We start from the raw sequence: 21375 nt of genomic DNA on the forward strand, positions 1-21375 counted from the left end.
ATCTTCACATTGTGTCTATTTTACCTTTGTAATGTTAAGACATCTATTTCCTTCTTCTCATTTCCAGTTCTTACTCAAGCCGTGTTTTAAGCCACATATCAAATATCCTGTCTCCTATGATGGTATCCCAGACTTTCAGTCAAAATTAGCTTTTCCCTCCTCAGTGGTCCCAGAGCACTTTGTGGGTTGGTATGACATTTAACACATTCTGACTTTTAATATATCATGGCATATACAGGCTCCACCACTTAATTGTAAACTCCTCAATGTCACATAACATATCTTTTTCTTTGACAGAATTAGTATTGAAAACAAGAGACTTACAATCTATCTGAGTAAACAAAAATATTGCCCCACTCTTCCTCCCCGGAGCCCTCCACACATAGCCACAATACCGTGGAAATGGCTATTCACCATAAAGCACAATGATGGCACAGGGCTTTGTGAACATAGGCCATGCTTTCATAACAATGACCCAACACACCAGCACATACTTAATATGTGCCATTTCATTCAAACCCCCAACAAACCTGCAATTATGTATTGTGTATTATGAAAATCCATTTTACAGATATAGAAACTGACATGCAAAACATTAAGTAACTTTCCCAAGGTGCTACAGCTAGTAATGAGAGAGCAGCTGTCAAATTCAGCTATGTATGAGAGTCCCCTGATCTGTCAGTCCCTCCATTGTATCATCTCTCCTTTCATCCTGAAGGCATCATATTTAAGCAATCCCAGTGAAAATGATGATAACCTTGGGCTTGGTCATATGTTCTTATCAGCTAAACTGCTGAGGAAAGATTAGTTCAGCAGTCTTGTGAAGTCCTCTCTAGATAACTCCTGTTCATGATAAAGTCACTTGAAGAGAACTGGGACCTATCTCCTTTACATAACACCTATATGCTTTTGGGAACCTAGACAGTGCTTTCTTCTGAGTAGTAATCAATACTAATTTGCAAGCAACTTGAGGGTAAGGGAGCATGTCTTCTAATCTGTTTATCAACCTTAGTATCTTACTAGGCTACTGACTCTGAATGCAAATTATATCTATTTCATAGATATAGTGTGAATTTGAGTTATGTGTTTTTGAGGAGGAGGAGAAGCATAAGCGCTTCCTCTTGAAAGGGGCCCAATAATTGGTAGTTAAGAAGAACTGAATTGAATTGATTTGTAGTTGGGTCACTTATTCTACATCAGAAAAAAGGGAGAAATTATCATTTCTGATAATGTTATAGGTGATCCTGATAAGAGAAAAAACATTTTTTTCTTTTAGCATAAATGTTTATGAACTCTCTAAATCTCTTTATGCTTTTAAGTTCCATTCTATGACAATAGATGATGAATAGGCATGGTGTTTTGGTACCAATTGTAGTTTCAAGCTTTGACTCTGATAAATATTTCAGGATTGAATTCTTATTAGAAGTTCATTCAAATTTACCTACAACTATATTCTCTGAAGATTATTTCATAACATGCATAGTGCTTTGGAATTTCTTTGTAACGGCAATTAAGATTACAGATTGTGGAAACAACAGGATTGAATCAGCTGAATTTGAATCTGATTTGAATCAAAGTTACATATTTGTTAACTGTGACTTTGGACAAGTTACAGGACTTCTCTGTGCCTCAGTGTTTTCATCTGAAAAACAAATAATAAAAAAACCAACCTCATAGCCTTGTCATCAGGATGAGATGACATAATTATATAAGCATAATAAGTAATCAATGTTAGTCACTATTCATTTTAATAGATTTATTGAAACAATCTGGCTCTAGTATATTTGTTTTCAATGATTTTTTCCAATTATCTAACCTTGTTTTTTTCCCCTGCTTACTTTCATTCCTCCTTTTATTTTTAGGAAAACCAATTTGCACAATCCTAGTACCATAAGAATCTTTGAAGCTGAGCAGAGAATGCTGAGAGCTGGGTGACATTTCTGTCCTCAGCCAAAACCTTTTTCTCTTTCTGCCTCTGGGGCACATTCCTTGTTATTTCTTGCATTCAGAAGTGCCTTGTCTACATATCAGGAGGCATTCCTAAAAGTCTATGTTGGCCAGTATCCTGTTAATCTTTGAAATTTTTTCATGAAATCTTCTAAACACATCCAGACCAAGACTAGACCGGAACCAGGAGTTTTTTTTTCTAGCGTGGTGCCAGATGGCACTTAGGTAGGATAATAAAGGAAATCTGTTTCCTTCTTTACATTTTATATATCTGTAATAAGTCTTAACTGACTTTAGATGAACAGCAATTTAGAAGTTCAAGTTTTAGATGAAGGTTCAGGTTGAATTTCATTTTAATGTTTTATTAAAATTGATTTTCTTTTGTGACTATGAATTAATGCAGCATCATTTTAGACAAAGCTTGTTGACAAGAAGTGACACAAATCCAGTCCAGATAACACTGCATAGGGCAGTTTTTTCTGCTTATCTTTATTGAAAAACCACCAGTGAAAAACCCTTAGGTCTTACCATGCCTTTGAAATATGGATAACATCAAACTCTGCAGTATTTAGCAAAGAAGAAAGAAATCTAAACACCATTATGGATGCTGTCAGAAGTGACTGTGGTATTTATTCACAATCTAGCAGACTATTGAGGCTGAAAATGCATAACTTATTAGGTCTTGCTTTTGAATATAAATTATAATGATTTCAAGGTAATAGCATGTTTGAATTTCTATAATTTAAGAAAAAGCAAAAGCAAGGATAATTATATTTGCTTGAATTAAAACAGTTACAAATACATTTAAAAACCTTATAGAAATGGAAAGAACTGTGGTCTAAATTCTACCTAGTCTAGGGAAAGATGATTTTTATAAGGAATCTGCTCATGCACTATATTGATGAGCTCAAGCTTGATCTTGATTTTGGGGAAATGAAATAGGAAGAAAATAAAGCTCATATTGCCACTGATATGTCCAGGGTTATGGAACATATTGGGCAAAGAAAATTGAGACATAATTAATATTTTGCATGAAATGGGTTGTCAGTCTGAATTATTTTAGAAATAGATGGCAGAAGAATAGAATCTTTTTGTTTTTGTGGTTTTGTTATTTGAAAAGTAAGATTGCAGAAAAATAGAAAAACAATTTGATGACACATTGAAGAAAAACTGTGAAATCTGTTAGAAAACATTTTGCTTCTTTGCTTAACTCTTCCTTCTCTTTCACTATTCTTCAGTGTGGAAATTTTGTGGTGGGAGTGCTGTTAGATCATCTTTCTACAGTCGACATCTAGAATCATATCTGTAAACCTTGGCCAGCATCTTGATGAGGACCAGAACCATGCATTAAGGGTTTACTTATATGGAGAGAACAAAGATAGATTTTAATCCACAGGAAGGCAGATTGCCTGAGTCAGCTGCCCCAGACCCTTGCACATGAATCACATGGTTCTCTCTGTGTCCTGGAGCTCTGAATGTGGCCCTCTGGGGACCTCACATTCCAGACGCGCATAGCTGGAGCATGTACACACTGGCAGCTAGGCAGAAAGTGTGTTAAATGACCAGCAGGTGTCAAATGCTATGCTTGAAGGTCTAGGAGTCAGGCCAGCTTCGCTTGAACTCCAGCTTTGCTATTACAAGTTGTGTACCTTCGGCAAGCTAATTGCTCTTTCTGAGTATTAGATTTCTCAAGTGCAAAATGGGGATTTTAGGGCTGTTCTGAGCTTTAAATGGGAGAACACAGGTAAAATGCTTAGCACAATCCTTGCTCTTATTAAGGGCTCACAAGCTATAGCTGATGTCATTGTGTAAAGTGCCTGCCATCAACAATGTCAAAGTGCTCAATAAATGTTGAGTAACATTATGGATATTTTTAAGGTCTTATCTTTAGCAGTGACCATATCAAAATGAGTGACTATTTATTCATTGTTCTTGCCCCCAAATCCTCTCTGCCTTGGCAAAGTAGGCTCCCGAAGCAGCGGTGATGGGTGATGAGTTTACAGTTAAGGCAGGCAGTGTGGTCCCCAGTTTAGATTTAGGAGACCTGGGTGGAAAGACTGGCTCTGCCATTACTTGCTGTGTAACTTGGGGTAGGACTTTCAATGTCTTTTAACTTCAGTTTCCCAGTCCTAAAATAATGCTCACCTCACAACGCTGTAATAGTAGGAGATAAATTTAATGTGAATTCAATGTGCAAAATAGGATACAATGCTGGTTCATCAACTACCAAGAAATCCTCACAGCCAGCCTCTTGAGTGAAAGGGTATCTGTCCCATGCCTACTTCTTTATTGACACTTTGTTAACTGCCCTCACTCTTATTTATCCTCTTGGGGAAATTTTTTTCTTATAAAGAATGATCTGTGTCCTCACCACTTGCTCAGTCCTTTAATGGCATTGCAACCTGATTTTGGTGTGTAACCTTTGTTTGGAAAATGATTTCCCACTTTGCCACTGAATGAGTAAAATCCAAATCACAAAATCCAAAGCTCTTCCTCTTTGAAATCTCTGTAACATTTGACATACTTACTCCCATTTTAATAGCAAAATCAGTTACCATTTATTGAGAAGCTACTATATGCTGCACTGTGCTAGCCATCTTGCATACATGATTTTATTTAACTTACACAAAGCCCCTATGTGGCAGGTACTATGAACCCATTTTACCGAGGAGAAAACTGAAGCACAGAGATGTTAATTAACTTCCTCAATATGCCTTAAGTGTCACATTAATGGCACAAAAGAGATTGGAACCCTGTTAATACTGGTGCTTTTTCTTGGAGCTTGTCCTTTTTTTTTTAAGCTTCTATTTGTAATCTTTCCCTATCTATTGAAATACCCAAAGCAGTGTGTATCTTTCTTATGGCATTATGGCATTTGTCTCACTGTGTAACTTCTAATTCCTGGGAACTTGATATACCTTTTGAATAATTTATAATCCCTGAGGACCTCCTTTAGCATAATATCTTGGTGGGGCAAATTATTTTTTAACAAAAGAAGCATTAGACAAAGACTCTTTCCTTGGGCTGAAGGAAGAGTTGAAACAAAGTAAGAACATGAAAACAATATCATGTCCTTCCTAGCTCATTTACCTTTATAGCCAACATAACACTGGCCTTCTCAAGCTAAGAATTTCATTTAGGTTAATTGGTCAATAGGTTTGCTCATAAATGGTGCAGGGGGAGAGAAATACAGCCGAAGAGAAAAAATGTGCATATTTTTCTTAGAAGTTGTATTTGAAAACATTGTTTTTCTGACAAAGAATCCCAGTCAGGGTGGACTGTAATATGACTTAGGTAAACTCTAGGTAAGGTAAATGCACAGGAGAGAAATCTGAACAAGTTTACATGATGCTCAGATGGACCATAAGAGACAATGACTGTTGTTACTTTTCCTGCTGACCTTTATTTAACAGAATCCTCTCATTACAAAAGAGCTTGCTTTAGCTTATTGTTAAAATTGCTGTTTGTTCACCTGCTTTGAAAAAGGAAAGGGCAAGGGTAAGCACTGAGGTAGATTAATAGTTTCCCTGCTTGTTGTTGGTGCAATTTTCTCTCTTCTCCCTAATTCAGATTCTCTCTAATTGTTTTCTTTCTTCAGGACAATGTGGATAGCATTATTACATTTATATTTATATTCAGTGGGCAAGGGGCTGATGTGTGAGGTGGATGTAAGACATTGCATACAATAATATTTTAAAGAAAAATGTGCTAAAATATAGAGAATGACTAGGTATAATGAAATTGCCATTTTGCTGGTGAAAATAATATAACATTGACCATTTTCTAGAGCTTATCTTTTTATAAGATGCTGTAACTTATACAGACCAAAATTCTATAAGGTATGTGACTATTTCATTTAAAAAGAAGAAAAAGATTTGCCCAAGGACACATGCTAGATGGATTTTGAACTCAGTTCAACTTTCTATTCCATCAGTCTGTCTTTTTAAAAAATATAGTTCCTGTTTTTAATTTGTAAGTAGAAGAAAAAAAATTATTTATGTGTATAACCATGTGATAAGTAAGTATCAAAAGGTAAAGTCTGCTGAAAGAGTTCAAAGATTAGAAAGGTTCCTTCTAGCTTAGAGTGCAAGGAACAGACAGGGAATAGGAAAAATGGGAAGGGAATGAGGAAAGACTTTATTTAGGAGGGACTATTAGAGAATTAGTGGGACTTTTACAGGTGAAAATGAGACCTGTAGGAGACCTTTCCTGACTGTTTGAAATACATGGGGTCAAGGGACAGAGGTATGAGGACATAATAGGTATGTTTGAGGGGTGGCAAGTAGCATAGTTCATTTGTAACAGGGTCAGAGAAGGGAGGTAAATATTAGGCTGGAAATTTATGCAGGCACCAGAAATCAGAGAGTCTTACTATCCAGTCCCAGGAGACTATTTGTTTGGTTAAGTGACAGTCTAAGGGCTGTGATCAGGGAAGTTTCATAATCAGGCTCTTGCTTTGGAATTATTCATTTGGAAGGTCTATGTAGAAGAAAACCAAGGCAGGAAGATTTAGAATAGTTTTTCTCAAAATTTATATATGCTAGATCTATATATGGTATTCAGCAAATTTCCAGGCCTTACCCCAAAAGATTCTGATTACAAATAGGCCAGATAGATTGCTATATTTTAAAAGCTCTCCAGATAATTCTTATGTAGGTGAATAAAGGACTACACTTTGAAAAATATCAGACTGGAGGCAAGGAGGTTAGTTAACAAACTATCTTAATAGACAAGGTGTGAGATTAAGGGAGCTTTTGTATGGGAAGAAAAAAGGCACAGATGTAAAAGATATTTTGAAGAAAGAATCAATAGGTCAATTAAGTCTATAGTTGTAAGACAATTCAAAGACAATTGTTGGCTTTAAAATCTGGAAGACTGGTGATACAATGAATAGAAACATGAGTCAGGGTAGATTTATTTTATAAGGTCTTGACAAGAGTTTAGTTTTGCCTAGTGAATTTTAAAGTCTAAAGATGACAGCCACAGGGCTATGCCTACGAGGTAGCAGGAAATATAGGACTTGGATTGGACAGCAAGGTCAAAGATGAAGAGATAGCTTAGGGTTTAAGTGTAGACAGATGACATTTGCAATTACTGAAAAAGTTTTTTAAAGTAAGAGGAGGAGAAAAAGGATCCAGCAAAAAAGAAAAAAAAATAGAAAAGAACTATAAAGTAAGACAGAATCTGGGAAGTTAAACAATTAAACATAATTAAAGCCAAGAGAAGAGAAAATTTCAAAAAAAATTATACGTGTGTGTGTGTGTGTGTGTGTGTGTGTGTGTGTGTGTGTGTAGTGGTGGTAGTGAGTATAGACTATTATTTCAAAAATTTTTTTGATGTAAGGGACCTTTAGTTTTGCTTCAGTGTTCCATAACATCTATCCCATAATCTATCCCATCTATCCCAATGTCCCTCAACATCTATCCCATTATTCAAGTCAGAAATCTACAGTTATTCTTCACGTTTTCTTCTTCTTTACCTATGTCCTCTTGAATTTAATCCATCAGCAACTCTCTGATACGATTTTCTGTCTTAGTCTGTTTTATGTTTCTGTAACAATATCTGAAACTGAGTAATTTAAAAAGAAAAGATATTCATTTCTTACAGCTCTGAAGGCTAAGTCCAGGGTCTAGGGGTCTGCATCTGGTGAGGGCTTTCTTGCTGTATCATCCATGACAGAAGGCAGAAGGGCAAGAGAGAATGCACACAGGAGAGAGAAGGGAAGGGGGCCAAATTCCTCCTTTGATCAGGAATCCACACCCATGATAACTGATCTACTCTGGCAATAACAGTGTTAATCCATCCATGAGGGCAGAGACCTCATGACCTAGTCACATGTTAAAGGGCACACCTTTTAACATGGTTGCATTGGGGACTGAGTTTCCAATACATGAACATTGGGGGTGCATTTAAACCACAGCACTTCTTAAACATGGCTCCCTCTGCTCACCTTTCTCTATCTCACTGCTGCTCAGTCTGAGTTACCATCATTTGGATTACTGCAATGGCCTTTCACCTGGCTTCTCAGCATCCACTCTTGCTCTTCTCCATTTTGATCACCACATTGGAATCAGTGAGAACTTTGCAAAGTCCAGATACCTGTCAGCCTTAATACCTTGGGTGGCTTTCCATTGCTCTTAGAATAGTGGACAAGATCCTTACTATGACCTGTAAAATCCTATGTAGCCTGGCTTTTTTTCTGCGTTTTCATCCTTATCTCACTCACTTGCTGCTTGGCCCCTGCCCTCCAGCCATGCTGGCCCCCTGTCGGGTCATAGTCCCCGCTTACTCCTTGTAGCAGGCTATAAATTAAAGAGTAGCAGGATGGAGAATGGATTTTTAAAAAATATAGACACCAGAGCACATTTTAGGTCAAATAGAAGTTGCTTCCTTTTTATCTTCTTAATTTTTAATGACTTCATACTATTATTGAATGTAAGCTATAGTAAACATAGTAAACACCATCATGTGTCTGAAATCAAAATTACACACAAGACAACTTTTCATATAAGCATATAAATCAGAGCATATCTACTTTCTTCACACTGTTTTTTTTTTCAGTTTCAGTTCAGCAGATACTAAATCCACACGTCAATGGGGAAATAGACCTAGAAGATTGAGAAGCAGGTTATAATTGACATTCTTTATCCAGTTGTCTTTGTACCAGGGATATTATTTTTTTCTACGCCCAGAAAGATTTTCTCAACTTTGGTAATAAGTTATCTAAACCTTCCTCCTCCTTCAGATATAAACTTTATTTCTCTTTCTCAACTTTCATTTGGTTTATTTCAGCAAAGAAGTATGTCCTATGCTGTTCTATTTTTACATTTTAAAAGCACTACACAGGACCAAATAAAACCACTATGAAGCAAAGTTAAACCAGTCATTGATCATCTTCACAGAGGAAGAAACTGGACTAATTATATTGAAATCTGGCCTCTAAATTTAGGTATTATTTTCTTCTGGGTGTCAGGTATTTTTTTTCTTCCTCTTTTAATTTATTCATTTGGAATATGCCAGGAAACAACAACCACAAATCCAAAGGCAATCAGTGGTCCAGAATTACTACAGAAATACAATCCCTCTGCTGAAGTTTTAGTTGCATTTGATGGACTGATACATTCTTCATATGGTCTGAAATTTTCAGATGCTTATGCAAAACAGAACTCAAGACATTCGAGAATTATCTCAAGAGCAAGATTTACCAACTGCTTCTCTCCCCTCCTCATAAAGTGCCTTATGCGGCATGTCCAGAATGATTCTCTGCATCTGATGCAAAGCAAGAAAGATTCTATAAGAGATTTGCATTTGAATTGCTGGCTATTTTTAACTTTCTAAGAGTTTCACTTTGAAAGATCTTTTACCTTTGTGGATGAGTTATGGAGCCAGGTGCTTGACCTTTACCAGGTTTCCTGTGAAAATTTTAATGGAAAAAAGTCTCTAAAAGTCTGACAAAACTAAACTCATGATTTATAAAGTCTTGAATTATGTCACAAAGCCCAGTGGAATTCCCAGACACACGTAGTGTAGTAAGGGCTTTATTTTGAGAAATTTCCAGATTGAATCTTCCTTTGTAAGAATCCTGTGTGGCCTGGTTTGTAAATCATTTCCAGTCACAGAAGTGCCTGTGAACAAACAGGCAGCATCAGAACTCACAAGCTCCTCTTTCCTTCTCCTTTCATAAGATTCCTATCTATACCATAGCATACAAAGGGGATTCAATGGAATTAAAATTTGCATAGTTTCTAGATCCCTAAATCCTCAGTCAAGTAGCTTGATAAATAAAGATAAGGTATTTACCTGATTTTTGTAATATGGCTTTGCTTCAGTGGATAGGGTGAAAAGGGGACTGTATATTAATCAAAAGTTATTTTTAAAAAAATCATATAAATTGAACATGGTTCTGTTCACCTGAGATTTATAAAAATGTAGTATCTGCTTTCATTAGTTTGTAACCTAATGATCTGGCTAAAAATTATACTTTAAAATTTTAGTTACATACTTTACTACCTGCTGATTCTTTTTTACTCATTGAATAAATTTGTTGAAAACTGAAAATGAGCTCTCATGTCTAGAATCTTTTGGAGCTTTAATTTTACACTAAGGAAAACAGCAAGATGACAAGGAATCTACATGTGGGATTCATCTGACATTTTCCCTATTTAGTACAAATGCTGGCAAATGTAAACCAAAGCCCTCCTATATAGAAGCATCTTCTCTTTCTTTCCTAAGAAGTCAGCAGGCTTGACATTTGACAGCTGATTTATTCTCTCCCCTCCCCTGAGCTGAAATTCACACTCAGGTTCATCTGTCACCCTGGCTTTGATGAGGAAGGGGTTTAGGTGTTTGCTGTCTGTGCTGTCAAAGTCAAAGTCAGCTTCGAATGGAAGGTCCCACCATGCACTCTAGAAAGATAGTGAACTGGCTGTGTGTAGACAGCAGAGAGGAAGGGAGAGAGAAACAGTCAAAAAGAACATCTCATATGGGCCTGGGAATACAAAGAGAAGAGGTGAGAGAATAGGTGAATGAGAGGTGAGGAAGCCCATGGCAGATCCAGGTCTTTATTCTTATAAACGTTTTACATGCAGCACTCTATTTCTGAGGTGTGTGACTTATTTGTCATGTGGTCATTTATTCTCCTTAGGTCACATTGGACACTGAGAAATCCAGTATAGATACCACTGATTCATTCACTCAAGAAACACTTTTAAGCATTAAGTACTGCCAGGAACTCTGCTAGATGCTGGAAATCCTGTGATGACTGTGACCCAGTCCTTAACCTTTCAGAGACTTACAGTTTAAAAGGGGGTGAGGGGATAGATAAGTGAACCAAAGATCATAGCACAGTGTTATAAGGGCCATGGTAGAATTATGCACATGGTATTCTTGGAACAATATCTTATGAAGATTTAAAAAAATCAAACCTTATAAACCTCTGACATTTTTATGACAATGGCATATCTTCACTTTTGGAGAGAGATAACTACTGTTGGGACCAGTTACACTTACAGTGGTGGATTCGGGAAATTGACAAAATACTAAAGGAAACATCCACAGAAATATAATCATTAGCTGCAAAAACCAAGCTTTAGGAATCTGAAATTTGAGGAGTTATTTGGTATAGGATGAAGTTCAGAATTGATTGAAGAAGAGGAAAGTTTAACCTATGCGGCAAATAATCAGTATTTGAGAGTTTCCCAATAGTTTAATTAGAAGTGCTGATATTTTTATTGAGCAGTTAAATGAAACACTCTTTGCATCCAAAAATAAGTAATGCTAAGCCTAGAATAATTGATGATGCTCATTGCCAATTTCATGCAGGTTGTGGATTGAAGTCATATAGTATGATCGTGCATTTACCTGGTTAGTTTTTCAGGAATTCAGTCAGGGCAGCCATGGACAGACAGGGAAATGTTGAAGCTAGAGCCCGACAAGGCCCAGTGAAGACACTCTGTTGAAGTTCTAACTGTCTCAGGTGTTGAATCTATAAAATTAGGTTTGACATCACAGAGAGGTAGACATATTCTTTGTTTTTTTCAGAAGTGCTTCTTTTATTTTGGGTCTAATAAGAAATGAATAAATGTCACACATTTCAGGAAAATTGGTTTCTGGTCCTAATCAGATGCTCCAAAGCCTTGAGCTATGATACCTTGATGCTAATGGCTCTTAAATGATACCTATTGAATGAATTTGGAGACATGCAATACCAAGAAATAAAAACTAACGGAAATCTTTAAACCAAATCTCTGTTTCATAATATATACGATTATTGTTTACATTTTCATCTTAATAATAGCGAAATATAAATAGGCCACAAGCATTATGCACTTAATTTGTGTCAAGCATGGTGCTGACAGCTAGGCATAGGTTATCTTATTTAATCCTCATAACCTTATGAATGATGTATTATTTCTATCTACACTTCTGCTGATGAAAAGGAGGCTCACTCAGGCAAGAGGCAGAAATGGGTTGCAGACTAAGGTTTTCAGGGCTGTGAAGCTGGTTTTGTAATGCTCAATTATACTGCATGTCGAGGGACTGAGGTTTCTTAATTTGTAAATTTGTATTCATTCAAATTGTTCCACAGGAGTTTGAGTCTACTTTTTGTTTAGGGAAGGAGTATCTAAGACATCTGTATTGATCATAGGGGAAAGAAAATCTCTTTTTCAGATTCTGTCTTTGAAAAAATTCCCCTAATCACCGGCAGCCTTCAGTCACTAAACACATTAAAGATGGCTAATCTGACATTCTATTTATCAGGAGTTCCTATGCCTGAAAGGAGAGTAGATTTCCATAGCATACTAGCTCTTTGACCTTGAGAGATGTAGTTAATTTCCCTACACCTTAGTTTTCTTATCTGTTCAATGGAAAGTATAATATCTTCTGCTGAGGCATGCTGTGAAGATTAAATGACAACAGTAATGAGAAAACTATTACTTTTTAAGTTTCTCCTCTAGGCCAGGTACTCTAATGGGAAAGTGGTATACATTATCACAATTACTCTTCAAGCTAAAGAGGTAGGTATTACTATCATCAATTACCAATGAAGAAACTGAGGCTCAGTAAGATTTTAAAGCTTGCCCAAGAATACATAGCTATGAAGTAGAGAAGGCTAGATTCAAACCAAGTTCATTTCCTCTTAAAGCCTCAGATGCTGTGTCCTTTTCACACCACACTGCCTCTCCAGAGTATAAAACATTTTAGAAATATCAGACATTCTTGTTTACACTCAATTTGGACAGTGAGATTATTTTTATTATACTTTAATTGTTTGAAAATATATAATTTATGAATAGTAGAGGGGTCATCATTAAGCAGACGGTGTACCATGCTGATTTTGAGAGAATGTAAATGAATAGTATATTATTGATTAGTACTGGTTGATTGCTATTGTTGCACAGGCTACCGGAGCTTGTACCCTCAGAAAGGCATGACCCCAACTGTACCTTCCAACCTGGTTTTGCCATACCTTCCCTCATCACCAGGGGAGAGCAGAAAAAATATAGGACCTGTCTACATTCATAGTCATTTGTATAGGAGATCTATGAAGATGTCCTTTTTGAAATAGGAGTCATCTTTTGGATAACATCAACTTCAGGCAAATTGAATTTTTATTTGCTCTGACATAGATCGGAATCAGTGATGTGATTTTTTTTCCCTCCTGTGCAGGGAGGAGAAAATAATCATCTTGATAAATCTGCTTAACTTTTTTGAAGGGGTTCAGTATTTTTCTCTTTGGAAAAAGCAACAGGGTGTTATGACACAGAGATCTAACCCTGAGGTTGAAAAACCTATGCTTGGACTATAACTCTACTAATGGATTTTGATGGGGGAAAACATTTAATTCCTACATCGAACAATATGTTTATTCATTTGATGATTGCTTATTGAGTGCCTCCTACATAAGGGGCCCCATTCTAGGTACTATGGATACATCTGAAAACAAAGCAAAATCCTATTTTCATAGGGTTTACATTCTAGCAGGAGGCAGATAGACAATAAAAACTTAGCATGTAATGTATTGGGGATGATATCATGGTAGGCTATGGAGAAAAATAAGCATTGACTGAGAATAAGAAGCATACAAGGGGGAATGATGTGAAAGGTGGCTTTCAGGGAAGTCTTCTCTGATAAAGTGACATTTGGCAGAGACCTGAATAGAGTGAGGAACTGAGTCAAGTGGTTAGGTGAGGACATTTTTAGGCAGCAGGCACAGCAAAGTCCACAGCCTTGAGGTGTGAGAGTTATTGGTGGGTTTGAGCCCAGCCCAGAAGGCCAGAGTGGCTGAAGTGAAGGGGGAAAGGAAGAGTGGTGGCAGAAGAGGCCTGGGAGGGACCAGATCATTCTATGGCATGTGGGCCACCGTAAGGCTTTGGCTTCTATCTGCAGTCAGGTGGGAGGACATTGGAGGCTTCTGAGCAGAAAATATGATTTAAATTTAATATGCAAATGACCACTTGTGTTGGGTACAAAATAGAATGTGTGTATGGAACCAGGGGGTAGCAGAAGCAAGAAACAAACAGTGAAAAAGCCCACAATAATCTGAGAGCTGCTGACTTGCCCAGGGTGGTGGTAGTGGAAATAAGAAGAAATAATTTATTTATAGGTACAATTTGAAGGTAGAGGCACTAGGATTTTCTGTGATGTGTGAAGGAAAGAAAGGATCAAAGAGGACTCCAAGATTTTTCTTCTGAGCAAGTGGAACAAAAAAGTTTCCATTTACAAACATAGATAAAAATATGGGAGGAGGATGTTTTGTGTGAAAATTCAGAAATTTGATTTTGAACATATGAAGTGAGAGATGCCTATAAGACATTGACATGGAAATGCTATGTAGGTAGTTGGATATTAAGTATGGAGGTTAGAGGGAAAGTTCAGGTTGGGGATTAGAACCTGTGAGTTGTGTGTGGACAGTTTCTAAAGTCTTGAGACTGGATTGGACTTATTTAGGGTTTAAGTGTAAATAAAGAAGAGATTTATAGTTGAGACAGCACAAAGATTTAGGAGATAATGAGGAACCAGCAAAGGAGATTGAAAAAAGTCTCAATTTATAAAATAAGGAGAAATTATACACACACACACACACACATACACACACACACACTCCTCTCTCTCTCTCTCTCTCTCTCTGTCTGTCTCTCTGTCTCTCTCTCCTTTCCTCAGAAACCAGAGTTAAGAGGTAGGAATCAGTCCCTAAAATGATGATGTTTTTCATGAAGTACCAAGAAACCTAAGGAAGAAGGGGCACCAATGGGGAATGGCACTTTTATTCAGTCATACTTAAACAAACAAATGACTTTGGAATCTAGATTGAAGACACAGTGCATGATATAAAGCAGGATAATGGGCGAAGATGGCCATGTGGTTGGAAGAGGAGATATAGATAAACTTTTATGATGTAAGTCTTCTTGTGACTATTAATAATACATGCTCTTTGAAAAAAATTTAGCAACCATACAAATGAATAAAGAGAATAAAATGTACCAATTACACCACAGTGTAATGCCGTTACACTCTGTGCACTTTTCTAGTTTTTTTGTGTGCACTTTTCTAGTTTTTTCATATACACATATGTATTAAAAATTAGGGTAGATGATATTGTGTATATATTATTATGGTCTGTTTTTTATTTGATATAATAGCAGGAATATTTTTAGGGGATTTATTCTTCATCATATGTTGATGAAAGGAGGGAGATAATCAAAGAAAAGATTGTGTTAGTCCGAGAAATGCCTGGTCTAATATCTTCCACTAGAGTAGGATGGTGACTGCGTGTGTATACAGGAGAGACAGAGAACAAGGACGACTCTGGATTCTAAGTGTGCTGGTGACTGATACGATGGCTGTGCTACCCATGGGGACTGAGAAAACAAGACTGGCTAAGGCTTTGCTTATTTTTTATATCAGAATGGATTCCAGACTTGCTTTCTGTGTAGGTGTAGAATTGTTTGTTTTTCATTACTAAATGTAGGAGAAACTGAAAGAGAAGAATATCTGGAAATGTTTTTGTCTGATATCTACCAATGTAAACAGGCAATGAAATTAATTTGTGATACAAGGTAGATTGTTTTGACTAAATTACTTGGTTTGGCTTTCTCCACATCTTACAAACAAAAAAAAATCTCTCCATATTTTCCGTATATTTTTCATGTTGTGTGGTACAGTCTAGACATAAATAATATCAAGAATTAATATAGGAACTTTTTCTCATAAATCTGTGGAAATTGTGAAAAATCATCTTAGTTCATCAGTAGAGAGGTATGAACATGACCACAGCAAAATAATTTCTCTTGTTGACAACTTTCATGGCAAGAATTGCCTCTAAAGTAAACACTTGATGCTATTAGATTCAGAAGATATCAGTAAGACCAGAGCCAGTGAAAATCCTTTTAAAATTAACGAAATTAATGAAATCAATAGAAATAACATCTAGTTGTAAACTTCTGACAACAGCAAGTAAAATGTATGCATGTATTTCTGTTTGTGTATTTTGAGCTCTCTCTTTCTATTTATGGATGCTTGACTGGTGAGCTCCATTGGCTAGAGAATGGGACTTTACAAGGTCAAGGTCACATATTCCACTGGTCACATAGAAGCAGAAACCTATGTCATAGTCATCAAATGCACCAGGAATTCCGTACAGTAATTTCATGGACATGTGCTCTGGTCACATAAAGACCAGCTAAGAGAGTTCAGCCGGCTCAGTAATATCCATCACACTGTTAGGAAAAACAAACATGTAACTTTAACTTATTTGCCACCTACTGTGGGTCAATGACTTCAACTTTGTATGTGAATGGCCGTCTACATACAGAAGCTCACAAAAGTACAAATTCAACTGCATCGAGAGGAGAACAAAAACCCCACTTAGCCTTAATTCGAGTATTTAGCTGAAAACAAACATACGATAATTGTCTTTCACTTTTATTGTTAGTCACTACTGCATTAATATAGAAGTTTCAGATGCATTTGAAGAATATCATATGCTCTTATAAATATACAATTATTTCATGTATCTTTGCTATTCATTATAACCCAATTAATGCCTCAGAACATAGAGGTTTTCAAAATATAAAGAAAAATCTTTACATCTTGGAGTTTGTGAAGTCCTTTGGGGAAATAATGTAACAGCCCTGAGAAATTTACTCATTCACTTTCTGCCACTTCACATTGAGGGTCATACGCAATGACAAAGACTGAAACTTGCACCACAGATCAAGTTGGAGAAACGTTGGTTTCTCATCATTGTACTTTTGCTTTAAAAATCTCAGCCTGTGATTTCCTGACATTTCCTCTTCTGACTGAACTATACCGATCCCATATAAAGTACAAAGCAGTATAAGTTCCTGGGCAAATCTACTCATTATCCACTGGACTTTGGAACCCAACTGCCTCTCTCTCATCTTTCAAGGAGAATTGTGCTTTTATGCTGTTCATTAAAAAAAAAAAAAAGGTAAAACGTCAAGTCTATAACCTGAACGAATCACCATTTCCATCTGCAGCCCCGGCAGTTGTTCAAAAGCAAGAGCAGGAACAGAGAGAAAGCCCCTTCTCTTAGTTTAAAACTCTTGCCCTGCTTTAGCAAAACCGTCAATGCAAACAGTGTGGGTCAGCCTCTCAATATGCAAAATGGACGAAGGTACCCACATTGCTTTTAAAATAGATTAAATCTGAAATAGTTCTTTGTCAGGGAAATCCGTTGTAATCTTCAATTTCCCCTCATAAAAATTAGACTCTGGCCATCAAAGCACATTGACCATAGAAATAAAATATTTATCTAACAGGTTTCAAGTCTTAAAGACAGCTTCCTCTTCTTTATTTTTCTTGGACCTTTATGCCTCCCACCTACCAAAGTCTTCACTCAACCCTACTAATAGCCCAGCTGGCACCACAGATAAGAAGCGAACTGTTTTCTTCGTGACCTCTAAGCATTCTACTCCCAGGGAAAAGCAACGTGGAATGCACACTCAGCAGGCTGTGAGCCGGAGCCAGTTTGTCCTCGAGGCATTTCTGCCATAAAACAATACTATCCGCTGTGTTTTGCTCTAAGCTGACTGTCTCCCACTCCCCTCTCTCTCCCCTTTCTGCTTCTCACTCCGTACCTGGCTGCAATTGACAATCGATCCACCGCGCAGAGCAAACAAAAAGCACGAAACAGCAACAGATTCCTTTGTTTTACATGCAAATCCTACCTCCGGTAGTTGTCACATCTTCCTCAAAAGCCACGCTCAATTTTTGATGACAGCGATCCAGTGCGGTCCTCCAAATAGCCACCGGTAATCATCCTTACCTCTCGTGCCCAAAGCCTTTGTGGACCATTAATGTCACAACCCTGGCTAACTCATAGCTTTAATACTCCCTGCTCAAAATGTCTGAAAGAGTTTGGAAGGACAATAGGAGTGACAGGCACGCTAGACAGCCATGCTCACAATTAGTTATCCGAAGCTCCGTTAAAGCTGCTTCATACTGTTTTTAAAGCGTGCAGGAGGTAGGATCTATTAGCCTATGATAGGCATGCTGTTTCTGTTTTTATTAAATACTGTAATAGGCTGTCTGTTAGCAATGCTGTGATAGGTCCAACATCACTTCCCCACTGCTTTCGAATTCTCTGCTAAAAAGAGAGAGAGGGCTCACAGACTTCCTTCCCAGACCCACACCACACTGCACTGGATCAGATTTCCAAATCCTCTTTGACTACGGGAGAAAGAATTCCTTTTGCAAACAGGTATTTCTACATGGAAACCGAACTTGAGAATAAACACTTTAGGATTCCCCAAACAATTCTCTCACTGTCAGCAAGGGAATTCTGTTCTTCCATAGTTACAAAAATAAGTGTTCTCTAGAGTCAGGTAGGATAATCTATCCAAATAGGAAAAATTCTCATCATTACTGAGGTATGACTTAGAGTATACATGTGCATAAAATCTCAAATTATGCATAAAATGGACTGAATGGATCAATGAGTGCATTAAATAGTTATTTCATGCTGAGTTACAAAGCTTTGTGTTTCAGTTTGAAGTAATCAGATGCTATGTACTCCTGTCAAAATGGAAAGAATGAATGGTGGGTAGAAGGGATGGAGATGGAGATGTGTATACTGTCTTGATCCACTTTGGACAATCATAATCATAAAAGGAAGAAGAGGGGATTTTTTACCATTGGCCAGAAAGGAGGGTGTTACTTGGCTGGAAATACAACTCTGAAAAGTTTTAAGTACTTTTCCAAATAGATGAGCAGAAGAAAGTTCTTGGTGGCTCACAGGAATGTATAGAATGGTTTTGCTCCAACCCAGATTTAGTTATTTTCTTCTGCTGTTCTTTATTTCCTCTTGCTCCCCCAGAAGCAATAGTTTTATAGTAGTTACCATGGAAACTGAGTAGTCCACTCTGGGGGGAGAGACTGAGAGAAAGCAACAGATGTAATATGGACCTGAATGTACTATATACTGCCCCACATAATTGAAACTGAGCAGCTATTAACAAACAAACAAACAAAAAGCACTATAGACAAACTACTACAACAAAATCTCTAAGGGAATGATTATAAATCACTACTCTAACTTCTGGTAGTTTTTTATCTAGAAATCCTATAGTGATTAGATCATAGCATTTATTATTTTATTATATATAAAAACTGAATATCTGAATTGCTCAGATGTCTTATAAAAGAAAGACACCCCCCCCCCTTTCTGTTTCTAAACTTGTGGTTGTCTGTTTGAATATGCCCTGATTATATGTGAATTTTAGTTGTTACTTGACTGGTTGCAATTTCTGCTCAGGAATACAATGTGATTTAGTAGAAAAATCTCCTTATATCACAAACCATAACCAAATTTCCTTCTCACTGGGATAAAGCCAAAGTCAGAAAATACAGCAACTTGAATTTCAAAAAATAATTTTGTGACTATTAAGTTGGTAGGATAAACAGAAGACTTTTTTTCAAATTTTCAGTTCTTAAAATAGAAAAAAAATTGTTTTATGTTAAGTGTCCAGGACTTTCACTAGCCTCAGGATCATTCAAGAGAAATTATTTCTTACTCAAGTAATTAAATTTTCACAGTTGTAAGAAGTCCAGGGAATACAAAATTATTGTCTTTAGTACCTCAGCTTCACAGTTTGTAATTGGAGTCATTGACACCATTGAAGTGAGAGCACAAAAATTCCAAAATGAAATTGTTTGGGAAGTAATGTTTCAGGATTTTATGGAAATCCTATTTTTTTATAGGCAAGCATATCATGTAAAAATTTTTCATGGAAGAAGAATTACTTCAGGGGGAAAGTATTTATAATATACTCTTTTTAAAAATGATGGGAGAGTAATATTATAAATTGTATATCCCAAATATTTTTTCCAATGTAAGGAAGTTTTAAAATTATAACCTAAACGCCGTTTTATATATGATTTGGAAAGACAGAGAGAGAAAGGGAGGGGACAAGAGGAGTGAGGAAATACCCCAGTTGGATGCCTCCCTTCAATCCTACCTGTGGTTAATTCAGAAAACAGCTGCTAATAATGCAAAAGATAAATGAGTATGACTTTGGTCCTGGGATGAAGTAAGACAGTGAGACTTGGGCAGGGATGCTTAGTTCCTAGAGTAACACAGAAGCCAGTCACTCGACCTCTTTGAAAATAAAGGCAGTTCCTGAAAGGGGCAGTGTTTAGATGGGAATAAAGGTGAGGTGGAGATGGTTTGTTGCGGTAATGGATGAGGAACAGGAAATGAGGAAGGAAGGGAAAGAGGAAGAAAGAGAAGAGAGATTTAGGGGGGTGGGGGAATAATCTCTTGAGATAGGTTGGTGTTGTAAAATGGTACAGGTTTTGGAGCAAGGAAGCCTGATTTTCAAACTTGGTTCTCTTAGCCTGTTTGAGCTTTATGTGTTAAAATGGAAAGATAACAATGGTTGCTGTAAGACTGCAGCCATATGCGACAAGGTACATGATAAGGTAGGAGTGAAGCTCTCTATAAAGAGAAGTACTTAAAAAATGTTGGCTATTACTGAGCTGGAAGAAAGAGGGAGATGAATGATTAAAGAGGAGGAAAGGGGCACAGTAGGAAAGAAAAGGAGAAAAGAAAGAATAGGAAGAAAAGGAGGCATGAATAGAAAAGAGACGGGGAGGTGGAAGGGAGAAAAATTTCTCCTGTTGAATCATGTAAGATAGAATTTCTCTCTGGTTGTTGTTTTGCTTTCTGGATCACATTCCAGTAACTGTTACTTTAGTTCTACCTCTATTATGAAGTTTCAGATAATAAAGTGTCTTTGGAGCTCACACCTTCTTCAACAAGAGAGAAACCTATGCTGAATTTGTTAAAAGCTTGTTCTACCATTTTGAAAATAGCTGATCTGAGGATTGAATTTAGTAACTCTTAGCATTGCTTTTCTGGATGGTTCCCTGGGGAATGAAGTTTGGGCAGGCAGAAGGCAGGGACTGAAGTGATATTTCAGCGCTATATTACCAAACACATTCAGCAGGAATGCTCTGTGCATCTGTAACTTGATAACATTTCAATAGCATCTGCTCTCTGAATGCACATAAGAAAACTTGTTCTGGAGAGAATTTGTATGTGTTAACAAATATTAGGTTGAGAACTGGAGACAGGGTGGAGTGATGTGATCACACACGCATAGAATTTGCAGTTTATGTGCACAGCCTGCGCGAAATGGTTTAATGAATGGAATGATGAATGCATAATTTCATTATGAGTCATCACTATTAAAATGAAAATTTGATAGATATATAACCAGAAAATGTAGCTATCTGTTACAGATACAAGTGCTAATTATATTTTGGAGCATATAATTTATCCTCTGAATAATACATCGAATAACTGCTTTTGTCTTATTGTGACTATTTTCTAGGAACAACAGGAAAGTTAGTTTAGAAACTGCTTCCTTCCTGTTATATTCCTGTGAATGCTAAAGCTGACTC

The 21375-nt window shown here is 36.9% G+C and overlaps 1 protein-coding gene across 1 annotated transcript in view; it reads right to left on the reverse strand.

Annotated features, from left to right (window-relative positions):
• KCNMB2 (potassium calcium-activated channel subfamily M regulatory beta subunit 2) overlaps positions 1-18084 on the reverse strand; it is a 238931-nt gene extending 220847 nt beyond the window's left edge. The window contains exon 1 of the mRNA XM_012737031.2: positions 17640-18084. The gene's annotated coding sequence lies outside the window, so the exon portion shown is untranslated. The remainder of the gene's footprint in view (positions 1-17639) is intronic.
• Positions 18085-21375: the final 3291 nt, after the last annotated feature.

Source organism: Microcebus murinus, chromosome 1 (genome assembly GCF_040939455.1).
Source record: "Microcebus murinus isolate Inina chromosome 1, M.murinus_Inina_mat1.0, whole genome shotgun sequence".
In the NCBI taxonomy this organism is placed as follows: domain Eukaryota; kingdom Metazoa; phylum Chordata; class Mammalia; order Primates; family Cheirogaleidae; genus Microcebus; species Microcebus murinus.